Here is a 19,740-nt window from a genome sequence, read left to right as displayed (position 1 = left end):
TACATTTGCCTCATTTGCATATTTCAATGCTAGCTGTTTAAAAAAATGTAAACACACTGCTCTGTACTGCATGATTGGTTATAACATGTAGCCTTATTTACATACTTCAATGCTAGTTGAAAATGTAATCATCCTGTTCTGTACCAGTATCCTACAGTATGATGCCTGAATGTGATGGATAGCAGACTAGATGGCACAACAGATGATGTGTCTGACACTGTCTTAAGCTTCGTCCGTACTATCAAATTCTATGTGACAAATTAGTGATATGCCCATATATGGGCAAGAAGATGTCATATTACACCCAAATATGGGCATATCACCATTTGTTGTCACACAAAATTTGTTAGTGTAAACAGAACATTAGTTGGGAGATTTGCCAATGCTTGTCTTGCTTTACTCTCATTATTCTTCCTTTGTAGGGAATGTATAAGCAGTCGGTCCCATGTGCATCATTGCTCATGTGCATCATTGCTCATGTGCAAGAAAAACAATCAGTATGTAAAATTCAGACAAGCGTAGAAAATTGCCTCCTGGTGTACAGTACAGATCAATTGGTACAGGTAGGTGCTGCCGCGTGACTGGCATGGGCCTACAGGGGCCTATATCCAAATTTACCATACCGTAAACCTCAAATTAAAGCCCTGGGCTTCTTTTTTTTACAAACTTTGGATGGGCTTCTTTTCAAGGCTACTTTTGCAACGTAAAGAGGTGGGCTTCTTTTTAAAATGAATGCTGTAAATTTTGGGAATTAGTACTATAAAACAATAAATAGGGTCACTGTAACATGGAGTGTATTAACCTACAGTAAAACTACTGGATAAACCAAGCATGTTTTAATTTGTTTTGTTTCTTTGAAATTTATGTACAGTGTATGTACTGTACTACCTCGAAGAAAAGAAGGATGCTTTCTTGAAAAGAAGAACCTGGGCTTTCGAGGCTAATTTTGCAAACATGAAACAAAGCACTTTTTCTACAGTATTTTTATCTTGGACAAGTTGCTGTCTTACTCTTCACATCTGGACAGTTTATGTGTAAACTTATTTTACTACTTGTTTTTTATATTGAACTTTCAAATGTACTATTTCAAAACAGTGGGTATCCTTATGAGTGAACCCCTTGCATGCGATATTAAATAAATGATCTTGAAAAAAATATGACCGGCTCCGGCATAACCCACCATTTGTCGCAACTTCAAATTCCCCACAAGCACCCAAAACATTCAAGAATCAGAATTTTTAACATTTTCATGTTTTTGCATTTTATAAAAGATAATTTAGGCCTATTGAAAAACATTTCTGTAAAAATATCAATCACTAAATCAAACTGAAAGGTGTTTAAAATACAATCTTAATAATAAACTATATATTTTGGAAACTTTGGAATTCTATTTTTTTTTTCAAAATCTACATGGCTAATATCCAATGAATTAAATATTCATAACTTTGATAATACTCAACCAATTCCATCAAATAAACACTGTTTTAAAGAACTCATGCAGAATCTAATAATACCAACAACTAAATTTTGAATTTTTTTCACAAATCTGGTTTTGCCCTAGTCTGTCACAAACGTGGAAATCCCTGAACAGACAGAAAATATTGGACATATTTTACATGATTTATCTGTATGCTTGCTTTATAGCTCATCGTATACTTTCTATGCTTTTTGGTTACATTAAAAATCTGCACATAATAAAAATTTACAGATTACAGGTATTAAAATTATTACCATTATCATCACAATTTGTCCGTAATTGGTATAAAGCTTGGAGGTGAGACTGTTCCATTACAATATTAGGGATGTTCACAGCAAACCAAATGACATTAAATCCATCTACATGATGAATCATTGTATGTTATGAATTTCTTGTCTTATTATTTTTTTTTTCATACATTATTAATATTAATACAGACTACATAAAGTATTTGTATACCCGAGGCAGTAATAAAAGGAAGAGATATTACCATTCAAAATGCCGTTTACTTTGTTTTAGATGTCCTGCATGCTTTCAAAGAAACATTGGTGATTGAGATTCATGCTATACTGAGCTTTGGACTGACAGGCATCCATGAATAGATTGTATATTTGTCTAGGCTTTCAATTATTGTTTATTTTAATGCAGAATTTGAAACACATTGTAATAATTATTATGTTATTGTTAAAGCGCCTCGCGGTTGTTAACATGTGATACTGTATATAAATATTAATTATTATTAATTAATTAATTATTAATTTATTGAAATCATTACCACAATTAAAACACTTTCATAATCAACAGTTATGTTTTAATATTATTAAATCAAAACATAACTATTGATATATAAATGAATAGATTGTATATTTATCTTGGTTTTCAATTATTAAATTAAAAATATCACGGTGGGCAAATGTCACAGGGAAAAAAATCTTCCATCTTCAACCTAATCATAATATCCCTCACCATCATCCTTATCAACACCATCCTCATTGTCACAACAATCTTTCTCATCATCATCCTCACTATAATTTTAATCACCATGCTCCATCACCATCATCATCCACCAACTTCCAACATCCTTTAAGATACACCACCATTCAAATAAAGCTTACTACAATATTAATGCAATGGCAGTCAGCTACTGTTCAACAAATCAAAACTTGATACTTAGAATTTTAAAATCTTCAGATGAAAACCAGGTGAAGTGAATTTAATACTACTTTAGATTTAGCTTCAGATTTTCTTAGACATCTCCATGTAAGCCAATCCCTCATTCACCATCAGCAACATTTTCTATTTTTATGTAAGCTGATTCCTGATTGGCTACCAGTATTTATTACCAACATTTTTTTTATGTTATGTTATGTTACTATATAATAACAAAATTTAACTACAATTCTAGAAAAGGAAATATCATGTGGCAAAGAAAAAAAAACACTTGACTTTTGAAATGTTAATATTTTATACCTTAAAAGAATACATTTGTACAGTAGAATTGCTTTCTGAAATTGATTTCCATACCTGCATTGATGTATCAATTTTTTTATTATTCCCTACTTACATTCTAAGCATCTAAGATCCGTAATATTTACTTACTTTTAACAAATTACAATACATTAGTGCGTCGATTAATTACCTTTAGCGTTGGAGCTGTAGTAAACTGTGGGTGGGTGATAACATTGATAAACTATAAATAATAAGAGTGGATTTTAAGGATGGAAAAGTGGGTCAATGAGGGTAGGTTGAGGGCCTTTGAAACGTAAACAAGTACTTTGAAACGTAAACAAATACTGATTGGAATCACCATAAAACTATAAAAAATATTTTTAATACAAAGTGAAAAAGCTGGTCAGAAACTATACAAAGTTCCTTACTATTTTCAATATCCATTGGAAAACTGAAATTTTAAAACAAACATGAAAGTTGAAGGTTTTATTAAAGTTGTAATCTTGTAAATATCGGTTTCACACTTTCAAAATCTCAATCTAAATAATTCTTTATTGTCCATTCATATGAAACAGAAATGTAATTTAAACTTGTATAATTATGAATTCTTAGTAATTCTCATTAATATAATTATTGCATAATAATGAAATTTATTTTTACAGTATTAAATTATATAATTAATGTACATCTTAAATATGCAAGTCTTAATAATAATTGCACAATAATATGACTTATTCATTATAAAATACCTCATAATTATATGTACAGAAATTAATTAAATACCACTTTTTTATATACTATAATTAAACATTTTATTAATATTATATTTACAAGATTAAAATTTAAATAAAAATATAAATAAGTAAAACCATTTTTACATACCAAGACCATGTAGGTTGTCTTGACCTATGACAAAGAAATCAGCTAATTCCTTAGGCCACGATTGATCCCGTCTAGTCTTCTGCTGATAGTGTTGTCGTCTGCTACCATTTGCATGTGAATGTACTACAGCAGGTTGCAGCCTTCTGATTGGCTGATTTCTATAGCCACTTGAACTTGAGTACAATACAAATACTGAAGTGTGAAGAGTTTTACTGTGAGGCATTTAAGGATGGCTTCAGTACACTTCAACTGAAAAGTAAACAAGGAATTAAATCTATTAGTTTATGCATGCCATTTGAATAAACAGTAGGAACAATAAAACAGGGGTTCCAAGTTGAAAGAAATTTTAAATACTGTATTAAAACTATTTCTTAAGTACTGACTATTTGGTTGAATATCTGGTTTTAAGCTTGTCTATTTTCCTTTCATTTGTATTTTTGTAAGTAGTTCTTATTTAGTTAGGCCTTGTGGAAAAACACCACTTCCGTTGTAAAAGAAAGATTTTATTATTATCATTATTATTATTATTATTATTATTATGAAGAAATCCCTTCTGGTAGATCTGGTTAAAATGAACTTTCGTAATATCATATTTAAATATATTTTGCTAATGTAGTAAAAACATGCAAATATTACGAATTTGAGGGAAATGGGTTATGTTCCGGGAGATTATTGCTTGCTTGCGCGAGTGCAGGAGGCATTCCTGATTTCCAGGTTCGGGCAAATCCCCTTTTCTAGCAAACCCCCCTATTTTCTGGTGAAATACACAAACCCCCCCACCCTTTGAATTTTCCGAACAAGTCCTCAAATCCAACTAATGCACTGCAGACCCACCCAGATGGAATGTTTCTCAATTTACGAACACTCTAGACGGAGTACCAGGACGTAACTGGAAGATGTTAATGGTAGTCAATTAAAAAAAAGCATAATAGCCATTGTTTACTCATAATACACAAGTATCAGTTGAGGAATTAACAATTTTATTGGTCCAACATATGTCTAAATAAAAATAATGTTTTTCATTACATTTTGTTGATAGACTGGGGGTAGAGGTACAGCTTACCTTAATACCACATTTATACTTTAATACTGAACATACATTTGGCAATTTCTTTGGCGGAGATAATGGAAAGACAGATGAAACAGGCAGGCACATTTTAATTTACATGAACATGCCTCTAGCGCTCTACTGAATATGTACTATAGTAACAACATGGTTTTAGAAAATTTTAACTTGACACAAATGATTTTACAAAATACAGCTATAAGATAATTTATCATTTTCATATTAATTAATTTATATTATTATTATTACTGTATTATTACTGTATCTATATTATTATTATTATTACTTATATTATTATTATTATTATTATTTTTTTTTTTATGAATTTGATTAGCTTTCCTTATCTTATTCATGCTTTTATATATTTCTTACTATTGTAACGGGGAAAGAGAAATCTTTTTAACCTCCTAATGAAATGTGTATTTGCATAATTTATATCTTGTATGGAATTTGGCAATAAAGTGAATGAAATGAAATATCACAATGTAAAAAAAGTCGTTTTGATAACAGTTATAAATGAATATAAATTGTGTATCTTCGTTTCTTATGTAAATAATAGAATGTAAGAAATTTTGTACTACTATCACAACACACCAACGTATCATTTCTTAAAGAAATTACGATGCCAATGGTACAACGTGAAAAAAAAAACGTACTATTCATGAAATAAATTATTACTCTTGATGAATCTTCCTCGTTTTTGAGGAAATCTTGCCTCTGAGCTACCCCAGAAAAACTTGTTCATTAAACCTCAGACACTTATTTATAGTGTCTGTCTATAAACAATACGTTTAAAAATTGAAACAAGCTTGGCACATCGTTGTTCTGATTTCTCGCAAGTATTAATCATTTTCTCCAAAAACACTTTGTAGAACAATTCGTCATTCTATTTCGCAGTTGCATGCATAAAGATTTATTATTTCACAGAACAGTAGAAGAAATATTATAATGCATCAATTGATGTTTGATGTGACAATCAACTAGCAGTAAACAGTTGCTATTAAATTAGTATTTTGTATTGTGGCTTCAGATTTGTTTCACAGTCTTATCATTAAATGCCATAGTTTAATTATTAATTGTTATTACTGTACCTTAAATTGAAAATATACTAATCAGTGATAAAAGTTATTATATATTTATATTCAGATTACAAGTTATGAAAATTGACTTCCTTGTTACAAATATATAATTTACAAAAATAGAAAAAGACCATCAAAACATAAATTTAACTATACTATAGTACAAAACAATATATGCAAATAGGATTTAGGCCTCATCGTAAAAATGCCTTGTTTTTGAGCTGGATTGTGCAAGGTACGAAAGAGTCCCTAAACCTATTCGTTTTGATAAATGGAGTTCTTAATCTACCGGATGTGTTTACAAAGACAGAGTTGTGAAGTGGATGAGTATCGTTTTAAGAATGGTTTCAAATTTCTTAATTATAGCTTTGTCACATAGTGAGTTAAGTTTTACTACTTTCACATTGATTATTTTTACTAAACTTGCTGGTATTCAGTATGCCCAATATTAGGTTCACACGTGATTCTTAAGGTAGGGGCTACAAAAGAATTACAGATACATACCATATTATTAGACGGCCAAGAAAATATGAAGTGCCCCAAACTCGAGTTGAACATTTTAGAAATATTAAAGTACTGTCCCTTTTTTGACAAATTTGATTAAGTATAACCACTGAGAGAGTGGTATAACCACTGAGATTGCAGAATGTTTTGTTACTTTATAAGTACATGTAATTCAGATGTGAGGCTGCAATTTGTATGAAGTTGTGAATAAAGAAATTTTCAATACAGTACTCCCACCCCTCCCTACCCCGAGACTAATTTGGAATAAACGCCTCCCTTTAATAAATGCTCCTAGGCATTTTTCTTCTTGAATATATGCTCCCTCTAAAAAAAACTAATGGAAGTAATATTTATTTATTTATTTATATTTATTTATTTATTCAAGACTCAACAGTGTATCAAAAACACCAATAACAGAGTCGCCATAAAAATATACATAAATAAAATATAAATATATTCTCAACACATTCTATTAATGTTCTACTCCAGTAGAATTCCATTTTTTCAAACCTGGTTCCATCATAAGTCTTTATGATCTAATTATGTGTTGTAGTTCTGTGCACATGTACAGTATAGTTGAGTGTACTGTATGTGTCCATTTTCACCAAAAAAATAAATAAATGCCTCCCTCGAATAAATACCCCCTCAAAAACCTATCTTAACAATAAACGCCCTGAGGTGCTTACTTGAATAAATACAGTAATTAAATTGAAAATGAATTAACAAAAAAAAATGTTAATTTGATTGATAAAAACAGACTGAGACAAATGAAAATAATGATGTTGATGATAATAATGGTTACATTGGCATTGGTACGTATTGAGTAATAGGGTCTAAATGTCAGAGAATCCAAGTACACAGCCGGGCCAAATGAGTGGACATGTCCCCCTTAAATCATTTTGTAGAATTAAAGTAAGCCAAAGGTGCGGATCCTCTAGCGGGGGAGGGGGGCGACAGGGGACGGAACCCCCACCCTGTTTTTCCACTAAATTTTTAAAATTCTAATGCATATCAATGTTATGTGCTCTCAATTATCTATTCTGAAAATGCTGTTCCCCGACCTCCCCTCCCCCCATTTAAATTGTGGATCAGAACCTGAGCAAACTATAATATGCTATTATTACAAGTTATCTTAAGAATGTTACTTTGTTTCTAGAATTTTGTGAGAGGGCTTGTCCTAATCTATATTGTATCTGGGGATTTTTCCCTATCCACTTCTCCACCCTGAATCCGCCTATGAGAGATTGAAATCATTTTTCTGTATGCTTTTCCCATCAGATTGTAGAATTGCTAGCAATTCCTTTACCTTTCTTTGTTTTGTCTCATAGCTTATTCAGTTAGTTAATGCACAGCACTTATAATATAGTGATTCAACAACATAATGTGCCTTTAAATCCAGGATATTATAATTATTATTATAATAGCAAGCTTTTCAATACGTGTCCAAGCTCTGGAATAAACTCCAAAGCAGTACGATGTGACTCAATTAAACTGAGCACTTGAATTTTTCCAATTATGCTTCAAAACTCAGTAGACACTAATCCATATCATATATAAACAGATTATTATCATTTGCCATTTAAAAAAAAATTCTTTTACAGTTTATTCCATGTTACTTTTGTTTGATATAAGAAATTGAAAAATAATTATCTTTTTCAAAACAAGGCCGCATATTATATTCAACATAAATTATTGATGATAATGAATAATTAATACCTACATTTCTTAACACCTGGGCAGGTGTCCAAGATCCACTTATCATGTGGATTCAAGTTCAAGAACCAGAAGTGATTAACGGCCAGTTCATCACCTCATTTCTGAAACTGTCAAGTTATTTGCTCAGCTGTAAATCTTAATAATTTGTCTGCTATCAAAGATCAAAATTTAATGTGACATTATATCCTCCTTTTGCCCTTTTCCTGTTTTCCGCCAATTTCTTTGAAAGGATCTCATTTCTATGAACCTATCAAAATTCAAATTAATATATTGTTCTCCATAACCTCCTGAACAGCGAAGAATTAATTTCATATTGCTCAATGAAAGATAAAAATTTAAAGTGTAACTTTCTTTGTTTTCTTTATTCATTTTATTGAAACTCATTAAAAATAGGCTCCTAGCAGGAGCTTCTATCTACTGCTTGACATGATTTTTTTTTTTACTACTTTTAACTCATCCAACATTTTAGTGGGCCTCACCACCAGGACTAATTTCAGAAGATTTCAGGATGACGCCAGGACCACGCACACTTTGCTTTTGTCGGAGAAATTGGACTCCTCCCCTCCATCAGGCAAATCCTAGCACCCAACCCTTATAATCATTAGGCACTAGCCTACTAGTTCCTGTGGACGACCTAGCCTAGCCACACTAAGAGGGCTGCTACGATTCGATGACATACTGAACGACTGACCAGCAGGCCAATGACAGATAGCGACATACTGTAGGCTAACCTATACTGAAGTAATGTAAACTGAAACTCAACGGAAAACAAACAGACCCAAAATAAAATGTCAAAACAAATTTTCATCTACCGTAATAATAATAATACTATTAGTAACACATTAAAATCAGTAGCTCTACCTAGGCCAACAATTGTCAAATTTAGTGAAACCAAACATCTAGACCTACCTACAAAGAACTTGCATTTGACATTGCAGAGCAATAAAATAGTAAAGTAGTTTTGTTAGTGCGGTAGAATCGGTTATCACTCGTAAACTCTTTTATTATTTGATCGGATGTGTTCGCAAAATTATTTTTGAATGTTGATTGGTTGTCGGCTCATGATCAAAATTGTCGGCTCATGATTAAAGACTTACAAAAGTTACCATCACTTACATCGGAAAAGCATTTCGATGGCATAGTGGCTACTTCACGCAAGGGCAGTAGCCGCAAAGACACCACAAACACAGAAAAATCAAACACACAGACTTGAGATCCAAACTAAGGGTAATACCCTTGATAAAAAATATCAATTTACATAAAAAATACACAATTATTCTTCTGTGTTCCAAAGACAAAATAAATGAAATGAAATACAGTGAATAAGTCTGAGACTACAACTTACAAATGAATACTTACAAATGAATATTTGTTTGAAAAACTTAAGGTGAACTCAGAAAAATCTATTATTCATTCTACAGCCATTCTATTGTACAAACTACCTTGTCATTGTCACAAGCTTAGAGTATCGATCGTCCTCTTCAGACTAAAACCACTATTATAGGTTAAGCCAACATCCTGCTACTGCCTACAATAATACAGTATAAAACGTTAATTTCTGAAAAAAGAAAGGTTGGGTTGCTACCAATTGATCATGTGGTTTGGCCCAAATTCCCATGATGCAATATCCTTGGATGCTCGTGGTACAGTACGGCTATACACATATTTTTTGTCACCGCAGTTTAAATTTCTATACACTGGTTGTTTTTTTTTTTTTTATCAGGGGATAAACACATGACAATTACACTGGCAATTTTAGTAACTGTGAAAGAAAGAGTGTACTATCATATTGTCTAATCTGCAAAGATGGTATTATTCAATTCAATTTATTTCACTTTCAAAAACACCCCACAAACAACAAATGACCCAGCGACGAAGATGGTGTGTGAACGAGAGGTTGTGCGTGGAAGTGGAAGGTAGAAGTAGGAAGACTGTCTATAGTTGAATAACAGTAGATTTGAAAGTTCTTGTGAAATGTGTTCTCAATTGAAGGCGGAAAAAGCAAAACTAAAGAAAGCTGGTAGACGTTAATTGTACTCACTTCACATAATTTTACAGAGAAAACATTTCTTGTTTTAGATGTGAAGTAAAGGTAATAAATTTATACTTACAGTAAATATACAAATTAAGCAATTAAAATATTGAATTTCATTAGCAAAACACAGAAAGGTTTATCTATATATCTTGGCAAAATTAAAGTAGAAATACTGATTCATCGCTGTGTAATGTGTCAGCTATTTAAATGTACTGGTTATAGTCTGGGACAGACTTCACTGAAAAAAACACAGATGAGGCTTTAATTAAAAGAAGCAGACGAATGCTCAACTTTCAATTCTGCATGCCAACACAAGCATCCAAATTAAAGCATCTGTCCGTTAGAATTCTAAACAAATGCGAATCAAAATAACTTGTTCTGTTCTATGACAAATATTTTAATCCTTAATAGTTGTATATCTGGCTCAGGTTGTTACTCGCACACTTTGGGGCAAAAAGTAATTAACTATCTAGCAAATATCGATTGCAATTGCAATAAATTTCACTTAACATAAGATTTGTATGAAAATACAATTAATTTTTTAAAAATCAGCATCAGATCATTAATTTTTCATCTGCAATGTATTAGTATAAGTACATGCAATAAAGAATAAGAGTAGAAATGAGTTACCGATAAATATTAAATACATAAATTCAATAAGTTACAGTATACTGAAAAATAAATAGTAAATAAAAAAGAAACTTTGTTATTACAATTAAATAAAATTTAAGATAAGATTTTAAATAAGGTAGATTCAATTTAATATATGATTAGGTTCCATACAATATTAACAGGTTAACTAACCTCTGGTAAAAGTTTGTATGTTTTACAATACGGAAGCTTAGGCCGGATGCAGGGGGAATAGACAGTACAATCGTACCCCCCTAAATTGCATAAGGAAAAATAATTGTTGTGTTATATTATTGTTGACATGAATCGCCGCTAAGATTTTTAAGGTATGAGAGTGCAATTTCCAGGCACCAAGTGGTCAATATTCTCAAAATGTTCCCATATCAGCCCCAACCATGGTGGGGCTGAGGTGGTGCGGACACTCACGCAGCCCCTACTGCCAAATCCTGCATCCGTCCCAGGGAAGCTTCGTTTTCAATTAGGTCCTATAATACACAAATCAAATATTCAAGTAACTTATAATCATTATTCTTTTTAATTACAAATCATTATTGCAATTTTGTGCTCTTTGTTGACGGCCATTTTCTTTTTTACTATCAGACTAGAGTTTTTGAATAAACATTTTTAATTATATTTAAAACTGGTATTTATTAATTATAAATTATAACGTTTGTGTATGCAATGAAATTATTCAACTCCGTATTTCCCTCATTGGACAATAATGTTTGAATCTTATATCTAGAGAGAACTCTTTTAAAATAAATTGTTCAAATTCTGAGATTATCTTTGATATGATTTCATTTTTTTTTCAACATTTATCAGAATTACATAGAAAAACAAGGCTGTAAAAAAACAGGAAGCAAATTTTTAACCTAAGATCTATCTGGATGATTTATGATCAATCCATACCATAGTTTATTAACATCACCTCCACACACACTTTTCTCTACATTTCCAATTAGGAGTTTCTTACTTTTTATCAATCAGTAAAAAGCCAGAAAGATTGGAAAATTTATTTTCAATTACTCAGTGGAAATGTTTGACATTTGATTCCATAAATAAAAGATGACATCAATGCAATAATTAAAATTAGCAATATTAGATCTGGCCATCTAAGCAATTAAAAAGAAATATTTATTAATATGAATGATGAAACATAAATCAACGCTTTGCAAAAATACACTCAAAAATCAATAATTACTTCACAAACATAAATCTCTTTCGATTTAAAATTTGACTGTTATCAACATACAGTATTAAGAATTTACAAGGCATGGGTTGTGATCGTAGTGTGACGACAGTACACATGTAATCGCGCTGCAATTAGTGGTTTGGTGTAAATTAGCAACTTTAAGTCAGGGTTTTGTGTATCATGCTTGTCCATGGGTAAAGCACTTTGTCTACCATCACATTTGTCTCTCCTTCTGTCCCCAAATACCCCAAGTCTCCTGCCAGTAGCAGTGTCCTAAAAACCATACATACTTTTCCTTCCAAACCAAACTAACATATCTCTAATCTGCTCTGTAGTCACCTGCTCTAAAGCTTTCTACACTACATTCACTTGCATTTCAGCCACCTGCACCATAAACATCAGTACTCCTTCACTATAGCCACGCAAAATATTAAAACATGCACTGTAGTCAACAACACTACAATGGCTACCTGCATTATAGCTACCTCAGCCACCTGCAATGTAGCTACCTGCACTACAGCCACCTGCACTGTAGCTACCTGCATTACGGCCACCTGCATTACGGCCACCTGCATCACGGCCACCTGCACTGGGTGCAACCACCTTTATTATTTGCACTTGGGTTAAAAATAACACTATAGATACTTGTGTCACTGCCCATTCTCATCAGGAAAAGACTACCTTCACCAACAGTAACTTCAACAACATGAATCATAGAACATGGAAGGTACCTGCACAATTCTAAAATGTGTCATGAACGAGATGTTGTCAATTCATTAACCCGGACATTTACGTTTTAGTTTAATTATCCATCACATGGAACATTTCGTAACTTGCAATAAATTGGTTATACTGTAAAAACTGTGGGTCTGCCACATATATAATGAACAACTGTTCATAGCCACCTGCACAGTTTTCCACAAGTATAGACTTGTTCCGACGGTGTAAGTTACACCATTGATATCATAGTTTGTTATGAGGCTGACAACGACCATATGAACGGGGTCACCTGATAGGAAACAAGCACTTCATCCCGCAAGCTAACACAGCAAATGACTAGATTGGCAAGGCTCTCATCCATAGAACTTTCTGTTAATTGACTTGCAACACGTTGATTACAATAACATCTGTAGCTTGACCACAGTCTAGTTTTCAAGGCAATTCTACTAGGCCTAGTTGGTTCATAATATCAACCAAAGCATCTTTAAAATAAATTTTTTGAGTTGTTTTAACTTCATAATTGTCAAAAGTAATCCAAATAAAACATTACAGGACAAATTTATATTATTACCGTTTGTTGTAAACTTCATATAAATTTTCATGTCTTTTTTTGGGAAATCCGCAAAATAACCGTGGTAGTTTGTTCGCTGTGTCTAAAGATACGGCTGAACGAGATACGGTGAACGCCGGTGAGATACTGTACGTACATGATTCTGAAATTACAGCTAATATGGTAGCCTTATCTTTAGATACTGCAATTCACACATTCTAGCAAGAAGAACCACAAACAACATTCGTACTCGCATGCTACTTGGAGGCTCGGGTTACAAATGCTGCCAAAAATCTCCTAAATGTTAATAGGTAGGCTTAGGGTAGGTGAGAAAAAAAACTCAAAAAAAGAGTTTTATTTCGCTTTTTTTTTCGGAATGCTCTACCAAGTGAAGATGAAAAAATTGGATGTTAAACATTTTTTGCCTTTTATTTGTTGATAGTTGGGATGGCCTACTTACTGCCTACTCAATTCAAAGCAGGCCCAGCCCAGGCAAGCCCTCGCCTAATGTAATTTCTGTTTTGTCGTCTTTGTTTTATTGAAATATCATCATGAGATCAAAAGAAATAATTTTAATCTTTTTTTATATCAGTGTATAAGTGCTATAACTATCTGCTATAACTCTTGTGTAGACATACGATAAAATTTGATGCGACCTTGACTTGATTTGCATTGGATAGGAGTCGTCGGAACATTAGCTTATAGCTAAGAAATCCTATGAATCTAAAACACCATAAACAAAACATAAATATAAACAGATGTGTTGAGATGACACGACCCTCCTTGAGGGAACAGACAAAATGATGATGATGATAATTACTATCGATAATAAGTTGTTTGTGTCAATAGGCAAGACACTTCACCTTTCCCTCTCTCTCTCTCTCTCTCTCTCTCTCTACATGCTGGACTATAAATGGGTAACAGCATTATACAGAAAAGGTAAATCAGACTTTTTGTGTGGAAGAAATGGCCAAAACTCTCCACATTGCACAGATTAACCAAAACACCAAAGCATAAGAAATGGGCAATCTGATCTGTGAACCAACAACCTTAGGATTCAGCTTTACTATAACTTAATTTACCTTTCCTAAACTATAAATACCTGTACTACTACTGTACTGCAACGTTTAACATTTTGTCTGCATATGACCACTTGTTGTGAGCCACCTGAATTATAAAGCAATCAGAGACCACACTATATTCACCTAGATTAAACAATAAACACTTATAAACACAACTTCCACCAGCACTTAAGTGCTCATATTGTAGCACGTCATGACCATCATATGACCATCTTCGTTTTACAGTGAACTTTTTTTTCCATAATAAAACCAAATAAAGATTAGAATCAGTGGTATAATATGACAATGCATTTCCTTCTTTTTGTACTTCTTCTAAAACAACTTTCCTTTTGCTGATCTTTTTAGACCTTTTTAACACCTGTCCTTCTGGACAGAAGTAGCAATTGGTATTACTTCTTACATTGTTCAAAATATAAGTTGAATAAATATCGCTTGATTTATTGTTCAAAATATTTTGTTAGTAAATAAGGCCAAATAAAAAAAAATACTAGTTTCTCATCTCCTCGTGCATTCATTTTCTCTGCCTAACCAATTTTTTCTTTATTTTAATTTATTTTATTTCCTTTACTTTATAAAATGTATGAAAATCTGGCTAATTCACATTAGTAAAATTCTTCCCTCGATCGTTCGTGGTTGGGGATACATATGGTATGAATCACGTCTAGTGCTTCTTTTATTAGCATTCAATGTGTCTACTTGGTGAAAAGAAAACAAAAAGAAAAAAAGAGTGCCCTTATGCTCCTTGAATCAAAATATTGGGAAAGAAAATTTTTTTTTTTCATGGCCTAATATTGTGGTTTCCTATGCTTTTCTTATGTTTTTCTTTAATTTTTTTTCCACTTTTGTTTTCATTTTTCTAGTTATTCTCATCAAGGATCTTTAATATTTATAACCAGATACTTGGAAAAACAATTTATCAAGACAACAAACAAAATTCCATGGTTTTGCGTGCAACAAAATAGAAGCATAAAATGACAGCGTGCTTTTTCGCAAAAACAAGTAATTAACGTTGGCGTGCCAATACAAAATAGAAACCAATCTACTGTATGGATCTGTTGCTGCCTTTTCTATTCCACATAGATACGTAGATACCAGAAAGTACTTGTTTTTGTGAGGGGGAACCATAGAAAATAGCACACTGCATTGTTACAGAATTTGCAAACAGAAATCAAAGAGTTTGCTGTTTTGTTAGATCTTTGATATTGGTATGATAACCATCTTCACTGGGTTTCTTAGACTTTATTTTGCTTTTTTTTTTAATTTTTGCTAAACTCTTTTATATAATATATTTTGAGTACACTTCTGTTCATTTTTAGATTTATTTATTCAAATTTCCTATTATTCATTGACTTTTAATTTATTTTTTTCATTGTGTATTCACATCATCGTCTAAAAACCTGCAAATTTTCTGTTCTGTCCACTATACTGACACTTCATTATGTGTTATGTGTCAAAGACAGCCAATTTATATTGGATACATTACACACAATTTAGTACTTCCCATTACATCTCCCATTTTCAGTTTATTTAATATAAATAGACATTATATATTATTTCCTACTGTTAGATCACACACGTTAATGGTGTAATGAAAGATACATGGAATTGAACTGGCTCATTTGTGTTTATAAATTTGGCACTTTACCAGACAGTCGTGGAAAGATATCTTCAAAATTTATTGATCAAATGTACAGTAAGATGTGGTATTCACGTGCTGGATTAATTGAAACTAAAAATTTTAAATGATTAAATATTAATTTGCACTGAAGCCCTCAAAGAAATTGGACAATGCCTTAAACTGACTATAAAAGAGAAAATTTTTTTTAATAACCATATTCTTTTAATGTTTTTTTATATAGATTTATTTATATAATTACTATATTACAAACAAAAATTTTATATTTACAGATATTCCTATTGTATGTTCCAACAGATCTTTCAATTGACCATGGTGAAATAAGTTATAATTATTTCTGGATGATTTAACTTATACTGTAATAGTTATAAAAATTTCTGACTCCTATTACTGTATATATTAATAGCATGGTATCTCTCGTAATTTCAGTGATGCCTTTTATTTGCTAGACATTTTAATCAGATAATTATGATTGGCATTTTGAAAGGTCATATGTCACCACCCACAATATACTGCTTGTTCTATATATTTCGATATCCTTTTATTCAACAAATATAATACCTACATAAAACAGGTTATGGTAATAAAAACTGAATTGCAAACTAAGAATGTAGGTAAAAAAATCCTCAAAGATTAAAATATTCTTTTCAAATGAAATTTTTTTTGGACGACGTTTTATCCTGAATGCTTTAACAATCCTTCACCGTTCATGAGTACCCTTCGGTGTATGTAAACCTCCGGAAAAATATTCAGAAGTTATTACATTTTCATTGTCAATATACTATGAATGTAGTAAGTGATGGATTCAGTACCTTGAAAACTGGTGAACTTCTAATAATTCTTCAATTATAATAACACTTTGAAATTCAAATGGAAAAGCGAATATTATGAAGAAGCATTAGCAAAATTACTTTTTTTTTTTATTCACAAATGTTTTTCACATAATACTGTAAGCCAGCTGCTTTTCATTATCATCATCTTTTTCTGAATTAAAATTCTTGCAAACAATTTAAAATGTTGACTGGCATGACCTCTAACGGCCTGGGTACTAGGTGCTGACCCTATGGGGTCATGTTTTGGTTTTTCTTCCAGTGTATCCTAGAAGGTCGGCTGATATTCAGGGGATCCTATTAAATATGAAATAACATGATGCTCTATCAGTGAAGTCTCAATATACGAGGCTTAGGGAGTGAAAGTGTGGTTTAGCTGTGAGAAAAAAATCCTGTGCTGTCACAGGATTTGAACCCAAGACCATGGGATTGAAGGGAAAGCACCTTAACCACCATGCCACATCTCAAATCAGGCAAATTAACTGAATGATCTAATTTTCATATCTGCATGCTGCCAGAAATTAATCCGAAAATTATTTTAAAAATCAGAGAATTTTGTTTTAATATGTAGAGTATCTTTAATAATACTTTAATCAAATTCTTCTATTTCACGTGAAAAATGATGCTATTAAGGACCTAAAGCAGGTGTATACTTTGCACGGACCGACATGGATGATAAGACAAAATACCGCACCATCAACAAGGGATCTATTCAAATTTCAAAACTTTATATTTTTTATTAATGATGTCAACAAGGGGATATAATATTATAATAAAATACAAATATCAATAATGCGTCAGTTCCAAAAATGCTGAAAGATGCTTTTTACATACTGAGTTTGTAAACATTTCAAAATTAACTTTAAAGTATCGTCCCATGCAATATACCAAAATATCATTTTTTTTTAAATCATTTTTGAAATTAACTTTCTCATTTTTAAGTAACATAAAAGTTACTAATTTGAATATAGAAATTGATGTATTTATGGTTACCCATAACTTCACAGAGAAAAAAATTATAGATACTCTTCCAGTCACTATGGGAAGTGTTTTATTACTACTGTTATCATCAATCCAGTACAAAAATCAGGGTACACATTTTTTAATACAGTAATTGTTATCCCCCAGTTACAGAATGAGCAAGTTAATTTCAAAATTATTTATTTTGTTATTTAAATGAATCTAATGTACTTAAAGCTTTAATAAATGTAGGAAATTCATTTCCGAGAGGAGAGATTTTTGTTTAGAATGTTGGGACAGTAGCAAAAGCCCCTTTCAGACAGAGGTGCAATACCGCAATATTGCGGTAAGCACACCGGCATGGGTTTCTGTCTGAAAGGGTTGATATGCCGGCGCCAATATGCCGGCTTTTTTAGGCCACTTTGCACCCTAGTAATATTGCCCCAATATTGAGTTAACAGTTAACAAGAAAGTGTCAACTCGATATTGCGCCAATCAAGCCGGCGTGTGCATTTATGCATGAACAAACAAGGTTAAAGTTGAAAACAATTACGCGGTGGTATTTAAACCACCAATATTACGCCATTCTATAGGACCCTTTCAGACAGAAAAGCATAAGATTACCGCAATATTGTGGTAACAAACGCTCTGTGTGAAAGGGTATAGACCGGTTATTATGCCGGCATGCTTACCGCAATATTGCAGCAACGTCTATCTGAAAGGGGCTAGAGATGAATTTGCATTTGCATAGTGAAGATATGCCATGTACAGTATACCATTCTTGATTTGTTAGAGGAAAAAAAAGGCTTTTAAGGTTTTTCATAGGCAAATAAAAAATCAATACCAGACTGTATCTACAGTATAATTTCCGGCTTTGGAAAAGTAAAAGCACTTGGAACAATAAATTTCCCAAATACATTAAGAATTAAAATGAATCTACCTTTTACAACCTTTTAAAAAAAATGTGTTCATCGCAAACGTGTGCAATAAATAGAGGCTAGAAAATCAACAATTTTGTTCCAAGACATAATTTAGTTCATGTAGCAAGGTACATTACCAACACAGGTAAGATTTTTAATGGTAATTCGTTTTTAACAAGATGAACATATTCAACTCCTTTACTTCCAAATAACCTTTAAATTAACTCCATTACCGTAGTTCCATATGGTAAAACCACGAATCTATAAAATGAATCTATCTTACACAGCCTTAATAACAAAATGTGTTCAGCTCAAACGTGTGCAATTTTTTATATAGTAAATATTAAGGTGCCTAGAAAATTAACAAGTTAATTTCAAGACATAATATTTTTTATGTAACTAGGTACACTACCAACACTAATGAGTTTTTTTTAATGATACAGTAATTCATTTTTAACTCCTTTACTTCCCAATAGCCTATAAATTAACTCCAATGCCATACTGTACTTCCTCTAGTACATAAACCCACCCTTCTTGAACACAAAATTGAGAATAATATTGTATGCCTAATTCAAAGCCAATTGATGTTTTTCTGATAATATTTGTAAAATTCTTACCCTGGGCTTTTGCCCGAAGGAAGGCAGGTATATAAAATTGGGCATAAAGAAGGGGTTGGGCTTATACCCGAGGAACTATGATAAAATAAGCGCAGCACTGAAGCACCTAAAAAGTTTATGAGCGCAACTGTGCTTATTCAAGCATACTGTATACGGTAATTTCAATAGATCCCTTGTTGATGGTGCAGTATTTTGTCTTATCATGCATGTCGGTACATGCAAAGTGTACCTGCTTTAGGTTCTTTACCTATGACTAAATCAAGTACTAGTTGTAGTCGAGTCAAAAACACTGACAAGACACAAACTATCAAATTACAATTGACAACAAATCCACAGATCCTGCATCACAGAAAAAAAATATAGCTTCTAACCTCCCTAATCCTTTAAAAACATAT

At 32.1% G+C, this 19,740-nt stretch overlaps 1 protein-coding gene across 1 annotated transcript in view; it reads right to left on the bottom strand.

Annotated features, from left to right (window-relative positions):
- Positions 1-9,664, bottom strand: part of LOC117109373 (D-glucuronyl C5-epimerase B-like) — a 36,667-nt gene extending 27,003 nt beyond the window's left edge. Inside the window, exons 1-2 of the mRNA XM_033251683.1 lie at positions 9,533-9,664; positions 3,809-4,057 (exon numbers count right to left, since the gene is read on the bottom strand). The gene's annotated coding sequence lies outside the window, so the exon portion shown is untranslated. The remainder of the gene's footprint in view (positions 1-3,808; positions 4,058-9,532) is intronic.
- Positions 9,665-19,740: the final 10,076 nt, after the last annotated feature.

Source organism: Anneissia japonica, unplaced genomic scaffold (assembly GCF_011630105.1).
Source record: "Anneissia japonica isolate Jap-2015-1 unplaced genomic scaffold, ASM1163010v1 scaffold287719_len1884721_cov185, whole genome shotgun sequence".
In the NCBI taxonomy this organism is placed as follows: domain Eukaryota; kingdom Metazoa; phylum Echinodermata; class Crinoidea; order Comatulida; family Comatulidae; genus Anneissia; species Anneissia japonica.
The sequence above is the reverse complement of the archived record's forward strand: the minus strand, read 5'-3'. Positions and strand labels throughout refer to the sequence as shown.